Source organism: Dermacentor albipictus, chromosome 2, assembly GCF_038994185.2.
Source record: "Dermacentor albipictus isolate Rhodes 1998 colony chromosome 2, USDA_Dalb.pri_finalv2, whole genome shotgun sequence".
Lineage (NCBI taxonomy): Eukaryota > Metazoa > Arthropoda > Arachnida > Ixodida > Ixodidae > Dermacentor > Dermacentor albipictus.
In genome coordinates this window covers 92,519,353-92,538,636 of record NC_091822.1, presented here as the reverse complement: position 1 = coordinate 92,538,636, position 19,284 = coordinate 92,519,353, and the positions used below count along the sequence as shown (strand labels likewise).

Here is a 19,284-nt window from a genome sequence, read left to right as displayed (position 1 = left end):
AATCTAGAACAGTACTCGATAAACGGCAATTGAAGGTGTCAAGAAGCGCGAGGCAGAACAAGTCCTTGACACTGTTTCGCGAAATCGCACGATTTCACATGTCGAGTCTTGCCATTGTGTGCCTACAAGAAATTCCACTAAAACAAGCATTATAGTCCAATAGAAATCTCCAGCCAAATATTATCAAACGCTAGGGAAAGCCAAGACGGATAAGGCTGACTAATTCTAATGTCGTACTTAGCACAAGTGAGATGTTCGTGAGTCCACGTTTATGTACTTTTTGAAACGCGCTCTGTGCTTGGCTGCTTCTGATGATGATTTATGGGACGCTTTGACAAGAGGCACGGACAAATGGTCACTGAGCCTGCTTAAGTCAGGCAGGTATGCTATCAATGCATGTCCTTCTAGCATCCTTGTATACATCTCTAATATTCTCTATCTAACTTGTACCGTTTTCTGTGGTTGTAATAAATTTAGTCGTATCAGTCTCTCCCCTGCTTTCTTTATACCAATATTATAAACGTTTCTTACTTTTCTGGAGTTCTGACCGGCTGATACTAAAAACAAGCACTTGTGCAAACTGTACGTTACGTACTGGTCACTTTGTGTATATCCCTTCGAATTCTATTAGAGTGTGCCTCACCTGATTGCGAATATTTTCTGCTGTATGTTTTTGTCCTTAGACAGCCAAAACGAGCCACAATTAGCAAGGCATTTCCTTTCGTGTTATCGTACAGATTTTCTCTTATAATATCTTTTTTCTCATTCTTGTGCATTTTCACATTATTCTTGTTTGCATATGTGCATCCAATTCGCTGTCTCTGTTTGTCTCACTTTCTATCTCATTACTTTTAGTTTTCTATCTTCACTTTTGATTCCGCGGTACAAAGTTGCCAACTTTCTTGTCCTTATCGTTCGTTCTGAGCTCACGCTTGTAGGTATAGATATTGTCCACTTTAGCCGTCCATTTATTTTTTATAGGTCTTCCTGAGACTTTCTTCAAAACAAATTTTGTCTGCGCTACTCTGGCTTAAAACGAGGCCAAATCCATGTCCCCTTGCAATGCATCGTTTGTGGTCTTGTCGTGAGCTCCCAAAGCCAACTGGCCCACCGATGCTCGGTAAAACCCGGCAATATATCCCATTTTAGACACAGAACGGCATTTGCGAATGTGAGCGCTGGCACCATGACTTCTCTTCAGATTCCATGCACCACCTCATATTTATTGTTACCCCGAATAGCCCTATGTTTAATTAGTGCTGCATTCCACCTCCATTTTAGGCACAGATTATCTTGGTAGTTGCTTAAATAAGTATTTGCTTCGTTTTTATAAACGCCAAGGTGTTTATATTGCTTGCTCTTGAATCGACACCACGTTGTTACTTGTCTCTTCAATTATGATAATACTTCCCTACTTCCCTGTCCTAAGTTTAAGGGATGAATTTGTCATCGCATTGCCACACATATCGACCAGTGCACGTAAATATCTTGCACTCCCCACTAATAGCACTATGTCGTCCGCATATATCAATGCGGGTACCTTCTGCTTTACCATTTGTTCATTGCGCGCCTATGATGAATAAAAAAATTTGATTATGGGGTTTTACGGACCAAAACACGATGTGATTATGAGGCACAACTTACTGTGGTACTCCGGAAATTTGGACCACCTGGGTTTCTTTACCGTGCACCTAAATCTAAGTACACGGGTGTTTTCACCCCCATCGAAACGCGGCCGCCGTGGCCGGGATTCGATCCCCCGGCCTCGTGCTCAGCAGCCCAACACCATAGACACAGAGCAACCATGGCGGGTGTGTGATGAGTCAAATCCGAAGTGATTATTTTGAGTTGTCTTTCTATGGCCTTAACATGAAGCATGAACAACATGGAGACCGAAGGCTTCCTTGCTTGATTTCTTTGAATTCATGCAACTTGATTACAACTTCCGCCTTGACATACAATTTTTGATCGGTTGTCTCTATATACGTATCCTCCTAAGCAACTCCACAAAATTGTCATATATGCCTTTTTGCTTGAGAATACCCCGCAAATGTCATTGTCTACGTTGTCGTAGGCTCCGTCCTTATGTAGAAATGCTGCCCATGGAAGTATATTCTGAGCTACTGAAATCTCTACGCCCTGAGTTAGCACGAAATTTGCGAAGCGTCTGCCTGGTCAGAGTTTAATCCGTAGTTGCCACACTCCATCATTTTTTCCGCCCATTTCGATATTACTTATTGAATGGCTTGCACTGTCAGTCTATATAACACTGACATTACAGTAAATGACCTGTAGAAGCTAGAGCTATCCTTCTCGCCTTTGCCTTTGTAGAGGAGGTTCATCTTGATTTAACCCCGTCCAACCGGATTTTTTTTCGTGTTAATTACTTGTTCAATGGCTTTAGTCAACAGTGCCTTGCGCTCTGCACTGAGGTATTTGATTAGTTGTATTGGGACTTCATCGGGTGTTGCAGCGCTCTTATTAAGGATATTTCCGCCTGCCTTTCTTCAGCTAAATTTTCTATGGTAAATATCGATCTCTCAGGCTTCGATGTTGATAGTAGATTTATTTTCGTCTGAACTATGCTTTCTTTTGCGCCGACGTTAGCCCTAACAGTGTCTGTGACATAGCGAAGCGCAACGTCTGGTGAGACGGTTACGATGTTACCGTCTTCAATCCTTATAGTCATCTGCGAAGCTTTAGTTGTGGCTTTGAGGGCTCTTACATGGTTCCAGAAACTTTGTGCTGCGCCTTTTCCTCCTTCGCAAATGTCATACATCCAATGCTGAATAGTGTACTTATTCTTATCTTACGCAAGCTCACTCCCCATGCCTTTCTTTTATTAGGATTTGTTCCATCTGAGGAGCACCTCTTCTTCTTGTACTCCGAACTTTTTGGCTTCTCGATGATCCCTAGACGCCTGCTTACGCTCTTCTATATCTTATTTTATTTACTTGTTTCACCACTTACGTCGTTCCCTCTTTTCAATCCAACCGTTTTGGTTTCTTTTACTGTCTTATCTCCTTCTGTATAGCGTCTACCAGTTCGTTATATTGCCAGACTACTGCAGGAAACGCGTACACTTTCTTCTCCGTGTTTCTTGCAATCTCTGCTATTTGCTTTTCATTTAGTTCTAGAAATAATCATTATACTCGTTCGCGTTTTGCGTTAGTACGTCTCCTAAATTTCAAAGTTAAACCTCTATAATGGCTACATTGGCTATCTTTTGCGTGTTCATGTATCATCACTCGGTCTAATCGTTCGTAGACAGTTTCTGAGACTGAGGCGTAATCGATACTTGACTGCCTATTTCCGCACCGCCATCTTACTTGTCCATGACACTTCATCTCAGATTTAACTAGTGTAAGGTTCTGTTAATCGCGCAGATCCGGAACTACAGAGCCATTGTAATCAGTATGTCCGTCTAAATCACTCATGTACGCGTTCATATCTACCGGTGATATAACCATGTCCGATTTTTTGAACTCATTAATATTGATTCTAATGCAATCAATCAGTTCCTCATTTTTCTGTCTGCTATCACTACCTGTCCATAGGTAAGCCAACCCCAGCCACATCTTCTTGCTTTGTCATGAGCTGCTCATTCATAAATACTCCTTACATGTCTCTATGTCCTTTTGCCACTTCAGTCCTCGCCTAATCAGCATGCCCGCATCCACGCCTTTCTTTGGCCCTGTCATTCCGTTGTACCCTTCCCATACAATATTGTTAATAATAGGCGGCTGCTGCATGTGCACACACTAAACGAAGTGCAAATCTGTGTGGACATTCGTTTTTTTTATTTTTGTTACCCTTCTATTGAATGTATAGATGAAGAATCTCATAAATATTCCAAAACAGCTAAATCTTTATATATATGCCGGCAACAGCACCATACTATATTGTTAACCCGATGTGAATTATTTGTTATATAAATGTATCAACGCACTTCCAAATCTCCCTACATGATCAGGCTTCAAATTCGGTATTCCTCTAAAAACAATAGGATATCTTCTTTGTCAAAAATGAACCACCTCAAGTGATAAACGCTATTTTATACGAAAGTCGAAACATCGCTTCAGCGAGCTAGTGCAAGACACTCGGCGCTACGTTTTCCGCACACCTAAGTTGCAATTCAATTGTACAAGAGCTGTACAATAAAACTTTCATGCAATATTACAGAGTCATCACGATGGCAATACTTATTTACTTCGAAGGTAAAACTTCAAGTGGAATGCGTGCAATTCTCATCGTACCTCAATTGCTGCAACCTAGCTGGCACTGATAGAACCAAACATACCCTAAATATAATTGGTATTTCACAACAGAAGCCTCTTCGACAAATCGCAAAAATTCCTTGCTTGACAGCCAACTTACGCAACCGCGCACGCAAGCTTCGGGCGGTGACTCGCTGCGTTGTTTGAAAAGCTCAGTCAAACGCTCTCCTAATTTATAGGAGATGCATTATGTGTTCTTCCAAAGCATTTCAAAGCACACAAGATCTTTACCTTGACAGTTTATCTACCTTATTGGCTGATAAAAGGTAAGTAACATGCAAAACGGGAAAGGGCATCGGTGAGGCCAAGCTAGCGCAGTGAAAGTAGACAACCGTATTTGCGCCAACTGTGTTTTCGCGCAATAAAGTTGATTCTTTACTAAAATCCATAATTCAGGCGGTGATGTATGGTGTGCACATTACTAACAATTCCTGTTTTTTTTTATGCTCGCACATGCCCTCCTTCAGGCTGTTATTCAAAGAAACGGTAATCCTTTTGTATATATGGAACAATGAGTTCTGCCTCCCGTATGTCCCAGCCAGAGCATTACGTACACGCGACCGCTTTACCTTACCAAGAGTACGGACAAGATATGGCAAACGTGTCCGTGCCTTCTATGTACCTGATGTGTTAAATGACCTGCCAGATAAAGTTTTATCTTCCAACACACGGAAAGAAGTTAAATCTGACATTTTTTATTTGTATGTGTAACTTGGTTTCTTTTCTTTCTTTGTTTCTTTTCTATTTTTTGTATTTTTTTTCAAATTCTTCCCCCCGTCATTTCTTACTGCCTTTCTTTAGTTTTATTTTGAGTCTTGCATATAATTGATTTACTGTGCCGCTCCCTGGCTTGCTCCATTCTGCCGAGCGCTGCCCCACAAGCCCATTGTTGGCTTGGGCAGGCTCGTATTTGTATATCATTTTCGAAATAAATAAATAATTTATATTAGGGAGGTTGTGCAGGCGGCTGCGATTCGCCAACATTCCTATCATTGCCTTTTCGAATATAGGTAGGAGGTCTCAACAACGTTGTAATGCCCCAAACTATAATATATGCACAAATAAATGCAATCTCTCCAGCAGCTCAGAGTAGTCAATGGCACAGCATTCGGCGGCCAGCCATCTGCTTATCGGAATGGGGAAGTTTTCAGCAAGTCCGTAAAATGCTTTGTTCAGTATATTAATACGTTTTTTTAGTATTACACGCCACTTGCACGTCGTGAGTTCTCGCGGATTTCAGACGCCACGTGTCAGACAATCGAAGTGCCCGCAAATGTTTGACCAACAGAGGAGAGCTAGTGACTAAAAATGCGTAGGAGCACGAAGTAATTGTTATTTTGCTCAGCCTAATTGTGTACTATCAGTGCGTACACGTCATAGCAGGTGGGTAGTTCTCGCTGTTTTCGTGACGTCGCATGACAGACAGGCGAAGAGAGGGTCCATTACTTAAAAACTTTTTTTTTTAAATAATGGACGATCGACGAAGCAGGAAGTTCTACGAAAATAAAACCAGTTGTTAGAAAGCGCTCGACCTTGTGTTGCCCCTTTTCTTTGTCCCTATGTATTTGCGCACAAAAATACCCTAAATAATGAATCTGTTCCAACTAGGCCGACACGCAGTTATGCTGAAGAGAGGGTATTCCGCAAAATGTTCGACGAATCACTGACGACTCAAAGCAGAAACGGCATAGAAACGTTTGGACTAGCTTTGCATCACAGCACTCCTGCAGTTCGTCGCCCTTCGCTAAGTGGAAGCTGAGCTCCAAGCAAACCTCTTCACTCAACTCTTCACTATACAACCTTCACTATATGTACCACCCTACAAGAGCGCTCGTGTTGCAAATGAACAAAATGAAATGTTTGGCATGCATGAACACTGAATGCTACATCCCAGAGATTTCGTGTTAAAGAGGCGCCGAACTTCTCATCAGGCTTCGCAAAGAAGCGGATGGCTTGTACTGCTGTACTGCTACACATACAGCGGATGGCTTGTACTGCTGTGCAAACCTACGCCGATTATTGCATTCGTGCGCGCCGCGCGGGGCTGGAAAGCGGAGCATGAAGTTGCGTTCTTCTGAAACACACGCGTTGAAAACAAAATTCTCCTCACCGTTTCCTGGCTTCCACATTGGCAGCTGTTAGCTGATGATGATGATGATGTGTGGTTTTTTGTGGCGCAAGGGCCAGGTTTGGCCAAAGAGCACCATGACAAGTGGTAATGTTGACGGTGTATTATCAAGATGTGACTTGGCTGTAAGGTGGCCTAAAATATTCGCTGTAAAGTGCGTAAAATTAACGTGTTATAAAATTATGGCGATGACAGATGGCGAATACTCTGAACATTAAAATCCATTGTAGAAGAATGATGCAAAGTAGAAAAATATAGGATGTTATAATTACTTGGAGCACTGCTGCCTCGCCAGAGCCCTTGAAACACAAGGGCCTAGAGGCATGTGCGATGCGAAAAAGCTATCGCAGCGGCATCCTCTGAAGAGAGGACGCGCTACGAACATGTGGGGCTAACAACATGTAAGACAACATCTTTCAGAAAACTTAGGACTGTGTTGGTGTCAAATAAAGGTTCTGGGCCGAGTAACATGACAGGATGAAGGGGGATCCCAGTTGAAAAACACAACAGGAAATTTTACCAGTCTGTTGTATTTTGGGACGTTGTTTCTGTAGTTCTGTTGTCTGTAGTTCTGTTGTCTGTAGTTCTGTTGCCTGTAGTTCTGTTGCCTGTAGTTCTGTTGCCTGTAGTTCTGTTGCCTGTAGTTCTGTTGCCTGTAGTTCTGTTGTCTGTAGTGTGACGTCCTGTAGTAGAATGTTCTGTAGTTCTTGATCAATATTTAATTAAAAATTGACAGAGACGTCCGTAAGATTATGTAAATTTGTTAGCACAAAAAAGAAAACATAAAAGTAAAAAAAAATTTAAAAAAAAACGTCTTTGCCTAGGATTCGAACATGCGACCTCTCGATTCCTAGCCCGGCATCTTACCACTGCACCACCCCTGACATGGTCTTCGAGTGTACGTTTTGGCCATGTGAATAGTACGACGTGCTGATGCGCTGATGTTTACATTTGCATTTTGAGAGCCAAGATCCGCTATCACTCCACCGCGTCAAGTGCCGCATCTCTAGAAGAGCAAGAGTGTTCGTACCATCGACAGGTACATCGTGCAGTGCTAGAACATCGATTTTGATGTACGATATCCATATTAAATATGAAATTCAGAAATAGACAACGTTGACTTTTAGGGTTATTACTGCTAGTTTCGACAGTTGTCTCTCGTTCTTTACACTTTTGAGCGCGCATATAATTCGTGTGTTCAATGCAAAATAGCTACATAAACATTCGTGGATGAGAGTTCTTTCTGACAGCATACTGGCTTCTCACGGCAGCACTGTATCAGATTAATGAGACCCGAGCGATACAGCTTTTCACGCAACTTTGTGGAACAACCGAAATCTTCTTTTCCGCTTCGCATAAGCTTGTGAAATATTCCTGGGAAATTAACTAATGTGTCAGTGTAACAGCACATGTAAGTCCACAGGCCTGTGTGCCACATCTTACAAAAAAAAAAACCGGATACGCAGCCATTCCCGCAGATGGTATGATTTTGATCAGCGGCCGATTTAGAGGAGGCCGGTAGGGCGTTGCTGGTGCCGCGTCGTCACGGCACAATTATAACTATTCGCCACGTCGACTTTAATACCGGTGTCGGTGCCATCGGTGTCAGCATTGCCGGCTTCAGAGAAGTGCGATTGAATACCGCGCAGGAGAAAAGTACAGTGTACACTACCGATGCAAAAACATACAATTTTAAAGGACCGCGACGGGAAGCGCTTCTGTTGCGACTTCGGAACTTTTGGCCGTCGCGACCGAATGTTTCTGCTGCGACGTCAGAATTGGTGTCGTAACGTCGGAGTCGCTGTCAGGATATAAAGCTGTTGTTCCGACTTCAGAACTCTTGTTGTCGCGACAGAATGCTTCTGTTGCGAAATCAGAATTTATGTCGTAACGTCAGAAATGTCTCCCAATCAAGAAATGTCAACAACTTCTGTCGTACAACAGAATTTCTGCAGTTGCGACAGGAATTCCTTTTGTCTTTTTCAACCGGGCACTACAGAAGCTTGTCGCATCACACAATTTCAGTGCACTTCTGTTGTCATCATTGGGCATATGTTGCGGCGATAGGTTTCCGTTGTGGAACAGTTCTCTGTAGTACAACAGAAGTTTGTCCATTACTTCAGGAACACTTCTGTTATGACAACTGGGGGCCTGTTGCAATGATAGGTTTCTGTCGTACAACAACATTTTTCTGTAGTACAACAGAAGTTGGTCGCATTACATCAGGAACACTTCTGTTGTGACAATTGGGGGCCTGTTGCCACAATAGGTTTCTGTAGTATTTCAACAGCTCTCTGTAGCACTACAGAAGTTTTTCGGGTTACTTCAGGAGTATTTCTGTTGGGACAACAGGGTGCCTGTAGTGATGACAATTTTTTCTGTAGTACTACAAAAATCTGTTGTAGAGCTTCAGCTTTCTGTTGTAACAACAGACATACGACAGACTGTACTTCTGTAGTAGCAACAACAAATGTCTGTTGTACATCAGAAAAGTCTGTCGCTCCATCAGGAATCTGTAGTTACTACAGAAAAATCCTGTTGTACAACAGAAATTTCTGTAGTACTACAAAAATCTGTTGTAGAGCTTCAGCTTTCTGTTGTAACAACAGACATACGACAGACTGTACTTCTGTAGTAGCAACAACAAATGTCTGTTGTACATCAGAAAAGTCTGTCGCTCCATCAGGAATCTGTAGTTACTACAAAAAAATCCTGTTGTACAACAGAAATTTCTGTAGTTGCGACAGGAATTCCTGTTGTCTTTTTCAACTGGGATGTGCTGTCGGTATGCTAAGGGAAAATGTTTCTTTCTTTCATATTCGGCTTTCCGACACTCAAGGAGGACGTGGATGATGGTCAGCCTCTCCCCGAATCTACCGCAGGTTGGAGGATCATTTTCAGTGAGTAAATAGTTATGCGTGCCAAATGTGTGTCCTGTTCTGAGACGACAGAATAGGACATCTGTTCGGCGTGATTTTGTTACGGAAGGCCAGAATCCTAACTGTGGCTTTATCACGTGGAGCTTATTATTTGTTTCCGCGTCCCACAGGCGTTGCCAGTGGTTGCGTAGTTTCCTCCGTAGAAAGGGCTTCAGATCTGTGACAGGAACTGCAGTGGTGGGATTAGCAGAATGCCATGCAACTGACGTGGCCATCTGGTCCGCCAGAACATTACCTTCGATGGCCCTATGACCTGGCACCCAGCATATAATCACATGCTGGTTAGATACATATGCTTTGAATAAGACGGAATAAAGTTCGATTATGACAGGATTTTTGTGCTTACAGAACGATATCAAAGCCTTCACAACACTTAGGGAGTCAGTATATATGACTGATTTTTTTAGTTTTGATTTCCTAATATGCTTCACGGTCGACAATATTGCGTAGGCCTCAGCCGTGAAGATACTAGTTTCCGGATGCAGTACGTCGGATTGCGAGTAGGATGGACTGACGGCTGCATAGGACACCCCGTCGTGTGACTTCGATGCGCCTGTGTAGAACTCCGTGCAGGAGTGTTTGTGTTGGAGTTCCCGGAAATGCATTTGGATTTCAATATCTGAAGCGTGCTTTGTAACTTGAACGAAAGATGTGTCGCATTGTATCAGCTGCCACTCCCAAGGAGGTAGCAGCTTGGCTGGATGCATTAGGCGAAGCTCGAGGAGTGGAACATGCATTTCTTCACTTAGCTCCCTCACACGCAGCGAGAAAGGCTGTCTTACGGAGGGACGATTGCGAAAGAGTGTAGCGTATGTCTTCTCGTTAACGGTATTATAACACGGATGTTGAGGATTAGAGTGGACTTTCAAAAAATATGTTTGGCTGATGTATGTTCTCTGGATATGAAGTGACCACTCATTCGATTCTGCATATAAACTTTGTATGGGACTCGTTCTGAAAGCTCCAGTGGCCAGACGGATTCCTAGATGGTGGACCGGATCTAGCATCTTTAGTGCGCTCGGGGCTGCAGAATGATAGATCACGGCACCATAGTCTAGTCGTGATCGAATTAGGCTCTTATAGATATTCATTAGACACTTCCTGTCACTACCCCACGTAGTCTGGGATAGAAGTTTCATTAGATTCATTGTTTTCAGACATTTTTGTTTAAGGTGTTCAATGTGGGGGACGAAAGTGAGTCTATAGTCAAGTATGACACCTAGAAATTTGTGTTCCTTGTTTACAGGTATCTGCTGTCCAGACAGTTCTAAGCAAGGATCCAGGACCAGTCCTCTCTTTCTTGTAAACAGAACACAAGAACTATTGTGAGGATTGATTTTAAATCCATTCTGCTCTGCCCACTGTGACACCTTGTTCAAACCATGCTGTACCTGTCTCTCGCAGACTGTGAGGTTGCAGGATTTACAACCTATTTGTATGTCGTCTACGTAGACGGAATAGAAAATAGCTGGTGGTAAGGATGCACGAAGCGTGTTCATCTTTACGACAAAGAGCATGCAGCTGAGTACGCCACCCTGGGGTACCCCAGTTTCCTGTATAAATGTACGCGACAGTGCAGGACCTATTTTCACTCGAAATGTACGGTTCTCTAGGTAGCTCTCTATAGTATTTGACATATTCCCGCGGACACCTAGCGCGGAAAGATCGCGCAGGATTCCGTACCGCCAGGCTGTGTCGGACGCTTTTTCCATATCCAGAAATACAGATAAGAAAGATTGCTTGTGCACGAAGGCATCGCGAATGCTCGCTTCGATCCGCACAAGATGGTCGATTGTAGATCGCCCTTCACGAAGACCACATTCAAATGGGTCAAGCATTTTACTGGACTCGAGGTGATGCACGAAACGGCGATTGATCATTTTTTCAAATACCTTACAATGGCAACTTGTCAGGGCTATCGGGCGGTAACCTGCCACTGAGGAAGTATCTTTGCCTTGTTTCAAAACCGGGATCACAATGGCTTCTTTCCATGCAGTCGGGAAGTATCCCGCAGCCCAAATCGTGTTGAAAATTGTGACTAGTGTAACTTGGGTGTCTTTATGTAAGTTTTTGATCATATCATACATGATTCTGTCAGATCCCGGGGCAAAGCTCTTCCATGCGCTCAAGGCAGCTCTCAACTCGGCAATGCTAAAAGGACAATTGTATGGTTCATTCTGTTGACATTTTCTCATGAGTGGCTTACATTCTTCTATTTGTTTATATTTCAGAAAGTTTTGCGAGTAATGGTTGGCACTTGACACGCTCTCAAAGTGCTCCCCAAGTGAGTCCGCCTGATCTTGTAGGGTATCGCCTTCTGTGTTTACCAAAGGGAGTGCATGTGCTTGTCGCCCTCTTATCCTATTGACCCTGTTCCAGGCTTTCGCCTCATCTCTGAACGAGTTAATACTTGATAGATACTTCTGCCAACTTTCTCGTCTGGCCTGTCGGCGGGTTCGCCTGCCTTCGGATTTTACTTTTTTAAAGTTGACTAGATTTTCTGCAGTGGGAGAAGCGCGTAGCAACCCCCACGCCCTGTTCTGTTTTTTACGAGCGATCCTACAATCGTCGTTCCACCATGGGACACGCCGTTTGCAGGCCAAGCCTTTTACTTCTGATATGCATTTATATGCGACATCTATTATGAATGCTGTAAAAAACTCGACTGCAGCGTCAATTCCTAACGAAGACAGGTCAGCCCATGAGATACTAGTTAGAGATCGAAATTTCTCCCAATCAGCTGTCTCAATCTTCCACCTAGGAGCGTATGGTGGATATTCGTTTTCTTTATATGATCTTAGCAGTATAGGGAAGTGGTCGCTACCGTAAGGGTTGTCGGTAACTTCCTATTCAAGTTCAGGCAGTACAGACGGGGAGACTATACTAAGATCTATTGACGAAAAGGATCGGTTTGCAAGAGAGTAATATGTGGGCTCTTTCTTACTGAGAAGGCACGCTCCAGAAGAGAAAAGTAACTGTTCAACAAGCCGACCTCGCGCATCTAAACGAGAGTCGCCCCACAGGGAGCTGTGCGCATTGAAATCGCCAAGAACAGCATAAGGTTCTGGCAATTGATCGATCAAGGAGTGAAATTCATGTTTGTTCAGTTGGTAATGCGGGGGTATGTAAAGGGAGCAAATGGTGATGGGTTTGTTTAGTAGGACAACTCGAACCGCCACTGCTTCAAGGGGCGTTTGTAGCTGTAAAGGTTGACATGCAATACTTCTATGAGTAAGAATCGCAACACCACCCGATGATGCGACGGCATCATCGCGATCTTTGCGAAACGTAAGATACGTACGGAGAAAGTTTGTGTGTTTAGATTTTAAGTGTGTTTCCTGTAAACACAGCACTTTTGGATTATGTTTGTGGATGAGTTCTTGCAAATCATCAAGGTTTCTCAGGAGACATCTGATGTTCCATTGGATGATTTGTGTATCCATGTTTAAGGTGAATTGGTGCTGTGTTTACGGAGACGGAGTGGATGCCTTATATTACAGAGCCCTTTCGAGGCCCTGTGATAGGTGTTTTGTTCTTTCTGAAGCGTTCGAGCGATTCTCGACGCTCCTTAGGCGTTTGCTGCGCCTTGGGGACAGGTGTAGTGTCCATTGCCTCGTGTGAAGCGCCGGACAAGCGCTCTTGCGAGCGAGAGGTTTTCAGAGGGAGTCCCGCCTTGGAGGGCAAGACCCCTGCGCCCACCAGCCCGGAGGTCGATGAGGCTCCCTGAGGGATTGGGCTGCGCTGGCCGTTGCCAGCTCTGGAAGGGGCGTCGGAGGTTGGGGCAGCCTCGGCTGCACCCACCTTTGAGGTGGATGGTCCCTTCTCCTCGGTTGACGGAGCATCGCTAGCTGCTACCGCCGCGGGGGCAGATTGCGTAACTGCCGACTCACTGCCTGTGGGTCGGAGAGCCGCCGGAGGCCGTTGTGACGCTGCCCCCTTACGCGCCACATCGGCAAAGCTGCTCTTAGACACGTACGACACCCGCCTACGTGCCTCCTTGAAAGATATATTTTCTTTGGCTTTGATTGTCACAATCTCCTTTTCTCTTTTCCAGGACGAACAGGCGCGCGAGTATGCGGCGTGCTCGCCATCACAGTTGACACAATGTGGAGTCTTCTGGCATGTTTCGGAGGAATGTTCAGTGTCACTACACTTGGCACATGTCAGCCGGCCTCGACAGTTCTGTGAACTGTGGCCGAACCTTTGGCACTGAAAGGATTGAGAGGATTGGGCACGTATGGCCTAACACGAAGTTTGATATAACCGGCCTCGATGGACTCGGGGAGGACACTTGAACCGAAAGTGAGTATCAGGTGTTTCGTATTGATCTCTTTACCGTCTCGCCAGATCTTAATTCGCTTAAGATTTATGACGTTCTGTTCACTGAAGCCCTCCAAGAGTTCAGCTTCAGTGAGCTCTAGCATGTCATCGTCCGAGACAACGCCGCCGGTGGTGTTCATGGTACGGTGCGCAGTTGCTGTTATTTGGGTCTCGCCAAATGAGACAAGTTTCGGCAGTTTCTCGTACTGCTTCTTATCGCGGAGCTCCAAGAGAAGATCACCACTTGTCATTCTTGACGCCTTATATCCTGTTCCAAAAACTTCAGTTAAAGACTTCGAAACAAGGAACGGTGAAATGTTACGCACTAGTTTGTCTGGGTTTTCTGAGTGGATCACATGATATCTAGGAAAATTCTGGACTTGTCGTCCGAAAAACTGAAAGAGATCTTCGGTGCGCCCTCGTTTGTGAGGGCGATCAGGGAGTTTAGGAAAAGCGTTTTCTATGAGTACAGTAGGGTTTTCGGCCGCGATGCCGACCACCCACCATGGAGCCCAACAGGGGGACGTGACAGGAGTTCCTGCTAGAGAAACCCTGCCAACGCCAGCCGTACATCGCTGCTATAACCAAATACAGCATAACCAAGGCTGGCCAGCTACACAAGGTTAACCCTTGCCGCCGGGAAACTAGGAAGTGAGGAGAAGTGATGAGAAGACAGGAAAGATGAAAAAGGCGAGAGAGAAAGACGAAGATTGGAGAGGAGGACAGGAAAAGGCGACTGCCGATTTCCCCCGGGTGGGTCAGTCCGGGGGTGCCGTCTACGTGAAGCCGAGGCCAAAGGGGTGTGTGGCCGCCGCCGAGGGGCCGTAAAGGTCCAAACACCCGGCATTGGCTCAACCCCCAGGATCCCCTTTTCCCCGGACACGGCTAAGCCGCGCACGGCTACACGCGGGAGGGTCCAACGCTTGTGTGCTCGGGTCCGTGGTGTCGCAACACACCAAACGCCTCCTTGCGCAGACGCCCCTGCGGGGTTGGCAGCTGTTAGCTGACATCAATCGAGAAAGTTGTATTAATCAGGGCGTTCTACCTACTGTTACTGTGTGTACTCATTGATGCAGCTTAGAACCAGGCTAAAGTAAGCGAAATTCAGCACTTTTAATTTTGATGAGAATTACCGACTTTCCTTAGTACAATTATCCTACTTTTTCCGAGTGTAGTTATTTGACCCTTGGCAATGCCGAGCCGGTAAAGAATGGCTCTTTCGCTACCCTGCTTATTAGTGTCATAGGGGTCGGGTCTCGCTAACTGATGTTAGTTTTGAACACTCAAGAAGCGCCGAAACGTCCGTTATTTCAGGTCACGCAAGACGTACGCTTCCCAAAACACGCTCTCTTCACCATAACTTGCTAGACCGCCTTTGTAGACTTCATTTCTTATTGCGCTGTTGATGGCGTTTCGAAACGCTCAATTTGCAGGCCGCTACTATCCGTTGGTCAAGCTGGGGCAGGGAAAAGCTGGACCGCCTGACATAAGCTGTCACATTGGAGCGCATGAGTGCGAACACGTGGGCTAGCCCTGTCATGCACATAATTATCCACCAATTTGCATTAAACTGCGTTTTTAGCGTAGCATATATACAGCGGCTGCTGTGGGCTGCTGCGAGAAGCGCGCTCGCCGTATTCTTGCGGCTAGTTGAGAACAGCAGCGCGCTCTGATCGGTATCTGTCGGTGACGTAACTCAAGGTATGAACGCCAACATCTGACGAACAGGTCGTCTGCTTCGCGAGTTGGACACGGTCGAGGTGGGCCGTTATCATGGTCAGAGCCCATTACGTGAGGACACGGAGCCAACGCGGTAGAAATTCTTTATTTCACGTTTTCATGCTAGGAATGCTTCATGTTCTCTATGAAAACGCGAAGTTTTCCTGATCCTCGGCTAGTGTGTGATTTTCATGAAGATAAGTAGAAACACGAATGTTGTGATCATGTCACACGACGTGATAATAGTCGCGCGTAGCTATCTAGTAGCAGAGCGAAATAATGAGACACGGTGAACTCAACCGTAAGCTGATGGATAGCGTCTGAGTTTGGCGTGTCCTAGTCACCAACTGTGCGCTCTAGTTACGTTAAGTAAGCGGAGAGTTGTGGACGCTACCGCATTCCACCATACCAATTGCAGTGCAATCCACTGAAAAGGACAGAGAAGCACAACGAAGGGAACCAACGATCGTGGACAGTCAGTAATGCTTTTTCTGTTGAACGCATTGAATTACATTGTGCGGCAGAGCCTTCTGTAAATAGTCTGTTTTGAGAAAAAATGTATTTCTCGACTTCTATAAATGGCACTTTAGGACCCCCTCAGGACGTGATCTACGCATTCCAGAACGTTGGTCCTAAGAAGAGAAACCAACTCATACATAGTGGATATACCAGAGCTCTCAGCATATGCGCCACCTTGTCAGCTCATCAGTATGTGCAGTGGTGCATGACGTAACATTATCAAATAACTACTGGTGTGGTAAGTAGTAGTAAAACAGACATATTCGACGTCGTTGCTGCGTAATGCTGTTTCGTATATTAGAATGAAAATTTTGTTAAGCGCGCAGCCTAAGGTATTGCAAAGGTGACACCTCTGTTCAGTGAGGACGACTGGGGAGTCTGAAAGCAGGCTGAAACTTCATGCCGCCATGCGCTTTTCTTTAGCAAACTATTGCCCAAAACAGATGCTGAGTCTGATGAGTCTTCACTGAGCAAGACATGAGTAGCTCAAAAACCTTTGCTCTTTTAAACCGCGTGAAAAGTATTTCTGAGTTAGTTGCAGCCCGAAGGAATAACTAACGTTGTTTCGAAAAGCTATAAGATGTTGGTGAATCGGCCGACAACTTTCAGAAAACAAAGTGAACATGTTCAAAAATGTCAGAAGTAAACATAGACGCCAAACGTAACGCACTTAAACTCACACGTGGACTAAAAATGTCGCTAGTTCTTATGAAGCTTATGTGGCCTTTCTGCTTTGGCCAACTAGGTGCGAGTTGCCAAGCTGTACAAAGGCAAGCACTGCGAAAGCATTTATGTTCTGCGGTATTTTGGAAGGTCAAAGACAAAATTAAGTATTTTTTCTGAAAACTGTGTTGGTCTTTCCACAGTGTACATATGATAGACAGACCGAGGCATTGATGTTAGGCTAAGCGAACGGTCTTTGGTAGCCTCCCGTAAATACCACAATTATGCGCATATGTCTACGCATTACCATTCTTTAAAGTGCTCCTCAATATTTCCTCGCAATATTGTATGGCTTAAACAAAGATATGAGAGTTCAGGTTAAATAGCTAAAGTCGCTAACATCACACGCAAATGTCCCTAGTGCCTTATTAAGGCTCACGTATCGCTTCACACATAAAGACCTCGCAAGCCTAACAGCTCTTTGTGCCGAGGGCACTCATTCTTTTGCTTGCGCATGTGTAAAGGGCCTTCATTTGATATCGTGCAGTTTTATGCTATATAGGTGTGCTCGAATAAGACTTACGGTCAGTCAGCTCTTTTCTAGAAATTATTTCGTCGCTATGTGTTTCATCTTTGCAGTGTATCTACAGAATGAATTATACATGTGACTGACCACCTGGAACATTAAAGAAGCTATACCGTTCAACGTCAGTGCATTAAGTCAAATAATTGAAAATATTCCGCTTACAACAGATGGGTGGCTTAAATACAAACACACGTGATCGACGTGAGGCCACCCCACACGGAACTGCTCCACATGTATTTTTTTCGCCCTAATACTTACATCGATTGATATTTACCACTAACAAACGGTCGCCTTCCATTAACCTAATTTCGCTTCCGACGTTCGTATTTCTTCAGCCTATCTAAAACGCACACACTACTATGCATCCTTGTCACACGAACAGCGCGGCGCAAAAGCCTAATTGAGTGTTCATGACCAGCAGCACACACACTATGATGGGGCTCCGCTAGATCAGCGAAATTTTGTGAACATGCCTTATTGTTCTTTATCACTACAACCCAGTGGCGTAGCCAGAAATTTTATTCGAGGAGGAGGGGGGGGGCGGGGGGGCTCATGTTGCAGCTTGGCCTCCTCCTTTAAAGGAAGCTCTAGCTCGGGAGCTCCTAAGTACATGTAGAAGGTCAATTAGTTTTTCTCTGCAACCACTGCATCAAATTTGACGAGAGTTCTTGCATACAAAAAATTATATTCTACTGACTCACGGTTTCGACTTGTTCATTTAGGTTTTCAATTCTTTATTAAAAAAGAACAAAAATCGGAAAATTTTAGAAAACGAAACATTACGTTTAAAACTCTGTAGCTTAAGAATGAAAAATATTATCACAATTTTGTTAATCACATCTAATAGTACATGTACAGCGGACAAAATTGACATGTTATAAGTGAGTCTAAAAAAATTTGTAATGTCGAAATACGGCTTTTGCCGAACCCTTCTACCCCACGTAACGAATTCACGTAAGATACAAATTGACATAGCAAATGTGTCCGCTTTGACTGTTATAATATGTGCCGATTGAAGAACCACGATGTTTGCTCTTGATGCAGAGCTATTATTAGTTCGTAAACGTCATGCTTCTTTTTTTTCGCAATTTCGAATTTTTCAAAATATTTTAAACAAAATTCAGGCCCTAAATCGAAATTCCGCTTCCAAAAGATACTAGAATTTAACTTTCTCGCTCAAATGCAGCAAACTTTGTTAAAAGCTATCCAGGGGTCATCTCAGAAAAGTGTTTCCGCCTTTTACATTTATTTGAATAGGCCGTGTCGGAGTTGGGCCAGAGCTAAAGCTTCCTCTTAAACAATTTGTCGAGGGATCAACTACATGAATAACAACTCCATTGTCATTGCGAAAGATGCTGCAAACGAATTCTTGAATGCTACGCACTGTCAGAACAAGTAATATATGTATTTTTTAAATAATAAGATGTACCCATATGTGTTTGTGCCCATATGGGTACAATAGATTGTGCTTATAGATTGTGCCCAACATTACTGATATTGATGCTTCCAAGTTTTTATAATTCACCTTGAAACCAGTAAGCCCGTGCATGGCAGTTATATGAAAAATGTAAAGGCCATGAAATGAACCAGTTGAGGACAAATATTTTAATGAAACTTTGTCATTCAAGAACCTTGTTTACATATTGGTATATATGCAACGGCTACTGAAAAATCTCAATGACGCGTCATTTATTCCAATGCATTTTGCAGAAGCATCTGTTACCGCTCATGTATCTTCTCTAATTGCACCGAAATTATTGTCCCAACAAAGAGCACGTATATAAAACCGTTCTAAAAATATACGATGTCGAGTCTAATGAAAGTCAGTCAATGCGAATATATGACATACGGGGTATTTTATTTAAAAGTAGTCTCTATGAGCATTTAGACATTTGTGCCGTTGACTAAGGACTCGGGAGATTCCCGTCTCATAAAACTCATTGGCTTGCTGCTTCAAAAAATCAGCAACTGGCTCTATCACGTCATCGTCCCATACGAATCTGTTTCCCTTGAGCTGTTTTTTCATTTGCCCCAAAATGCGGAAGTCGCAAGGCGACAGGTCTCAGCTGTATGGCGGATGTTGCAGCGTTTCCCACTTGAACTTTGTCACTTCAGTATTAACCACTTCATCGA

The 19,284-nt window shown here is 44.1% G+C and overlaps 1 protein-coding gene across 4 annotated transcripts in view; it reads right to left on the bottom strand.

The window, feature by feature from the left end:
* LOC135902760 (neprilysin-1-like) overlaps positions 1-19,284 on the bottom strand; it is a 108,858-nt gene that overhangs the window by 71,928 nt on the left and 17,646 nt on the right. The gene's annotated exons all lie outside the window — the stretch shown is intronic.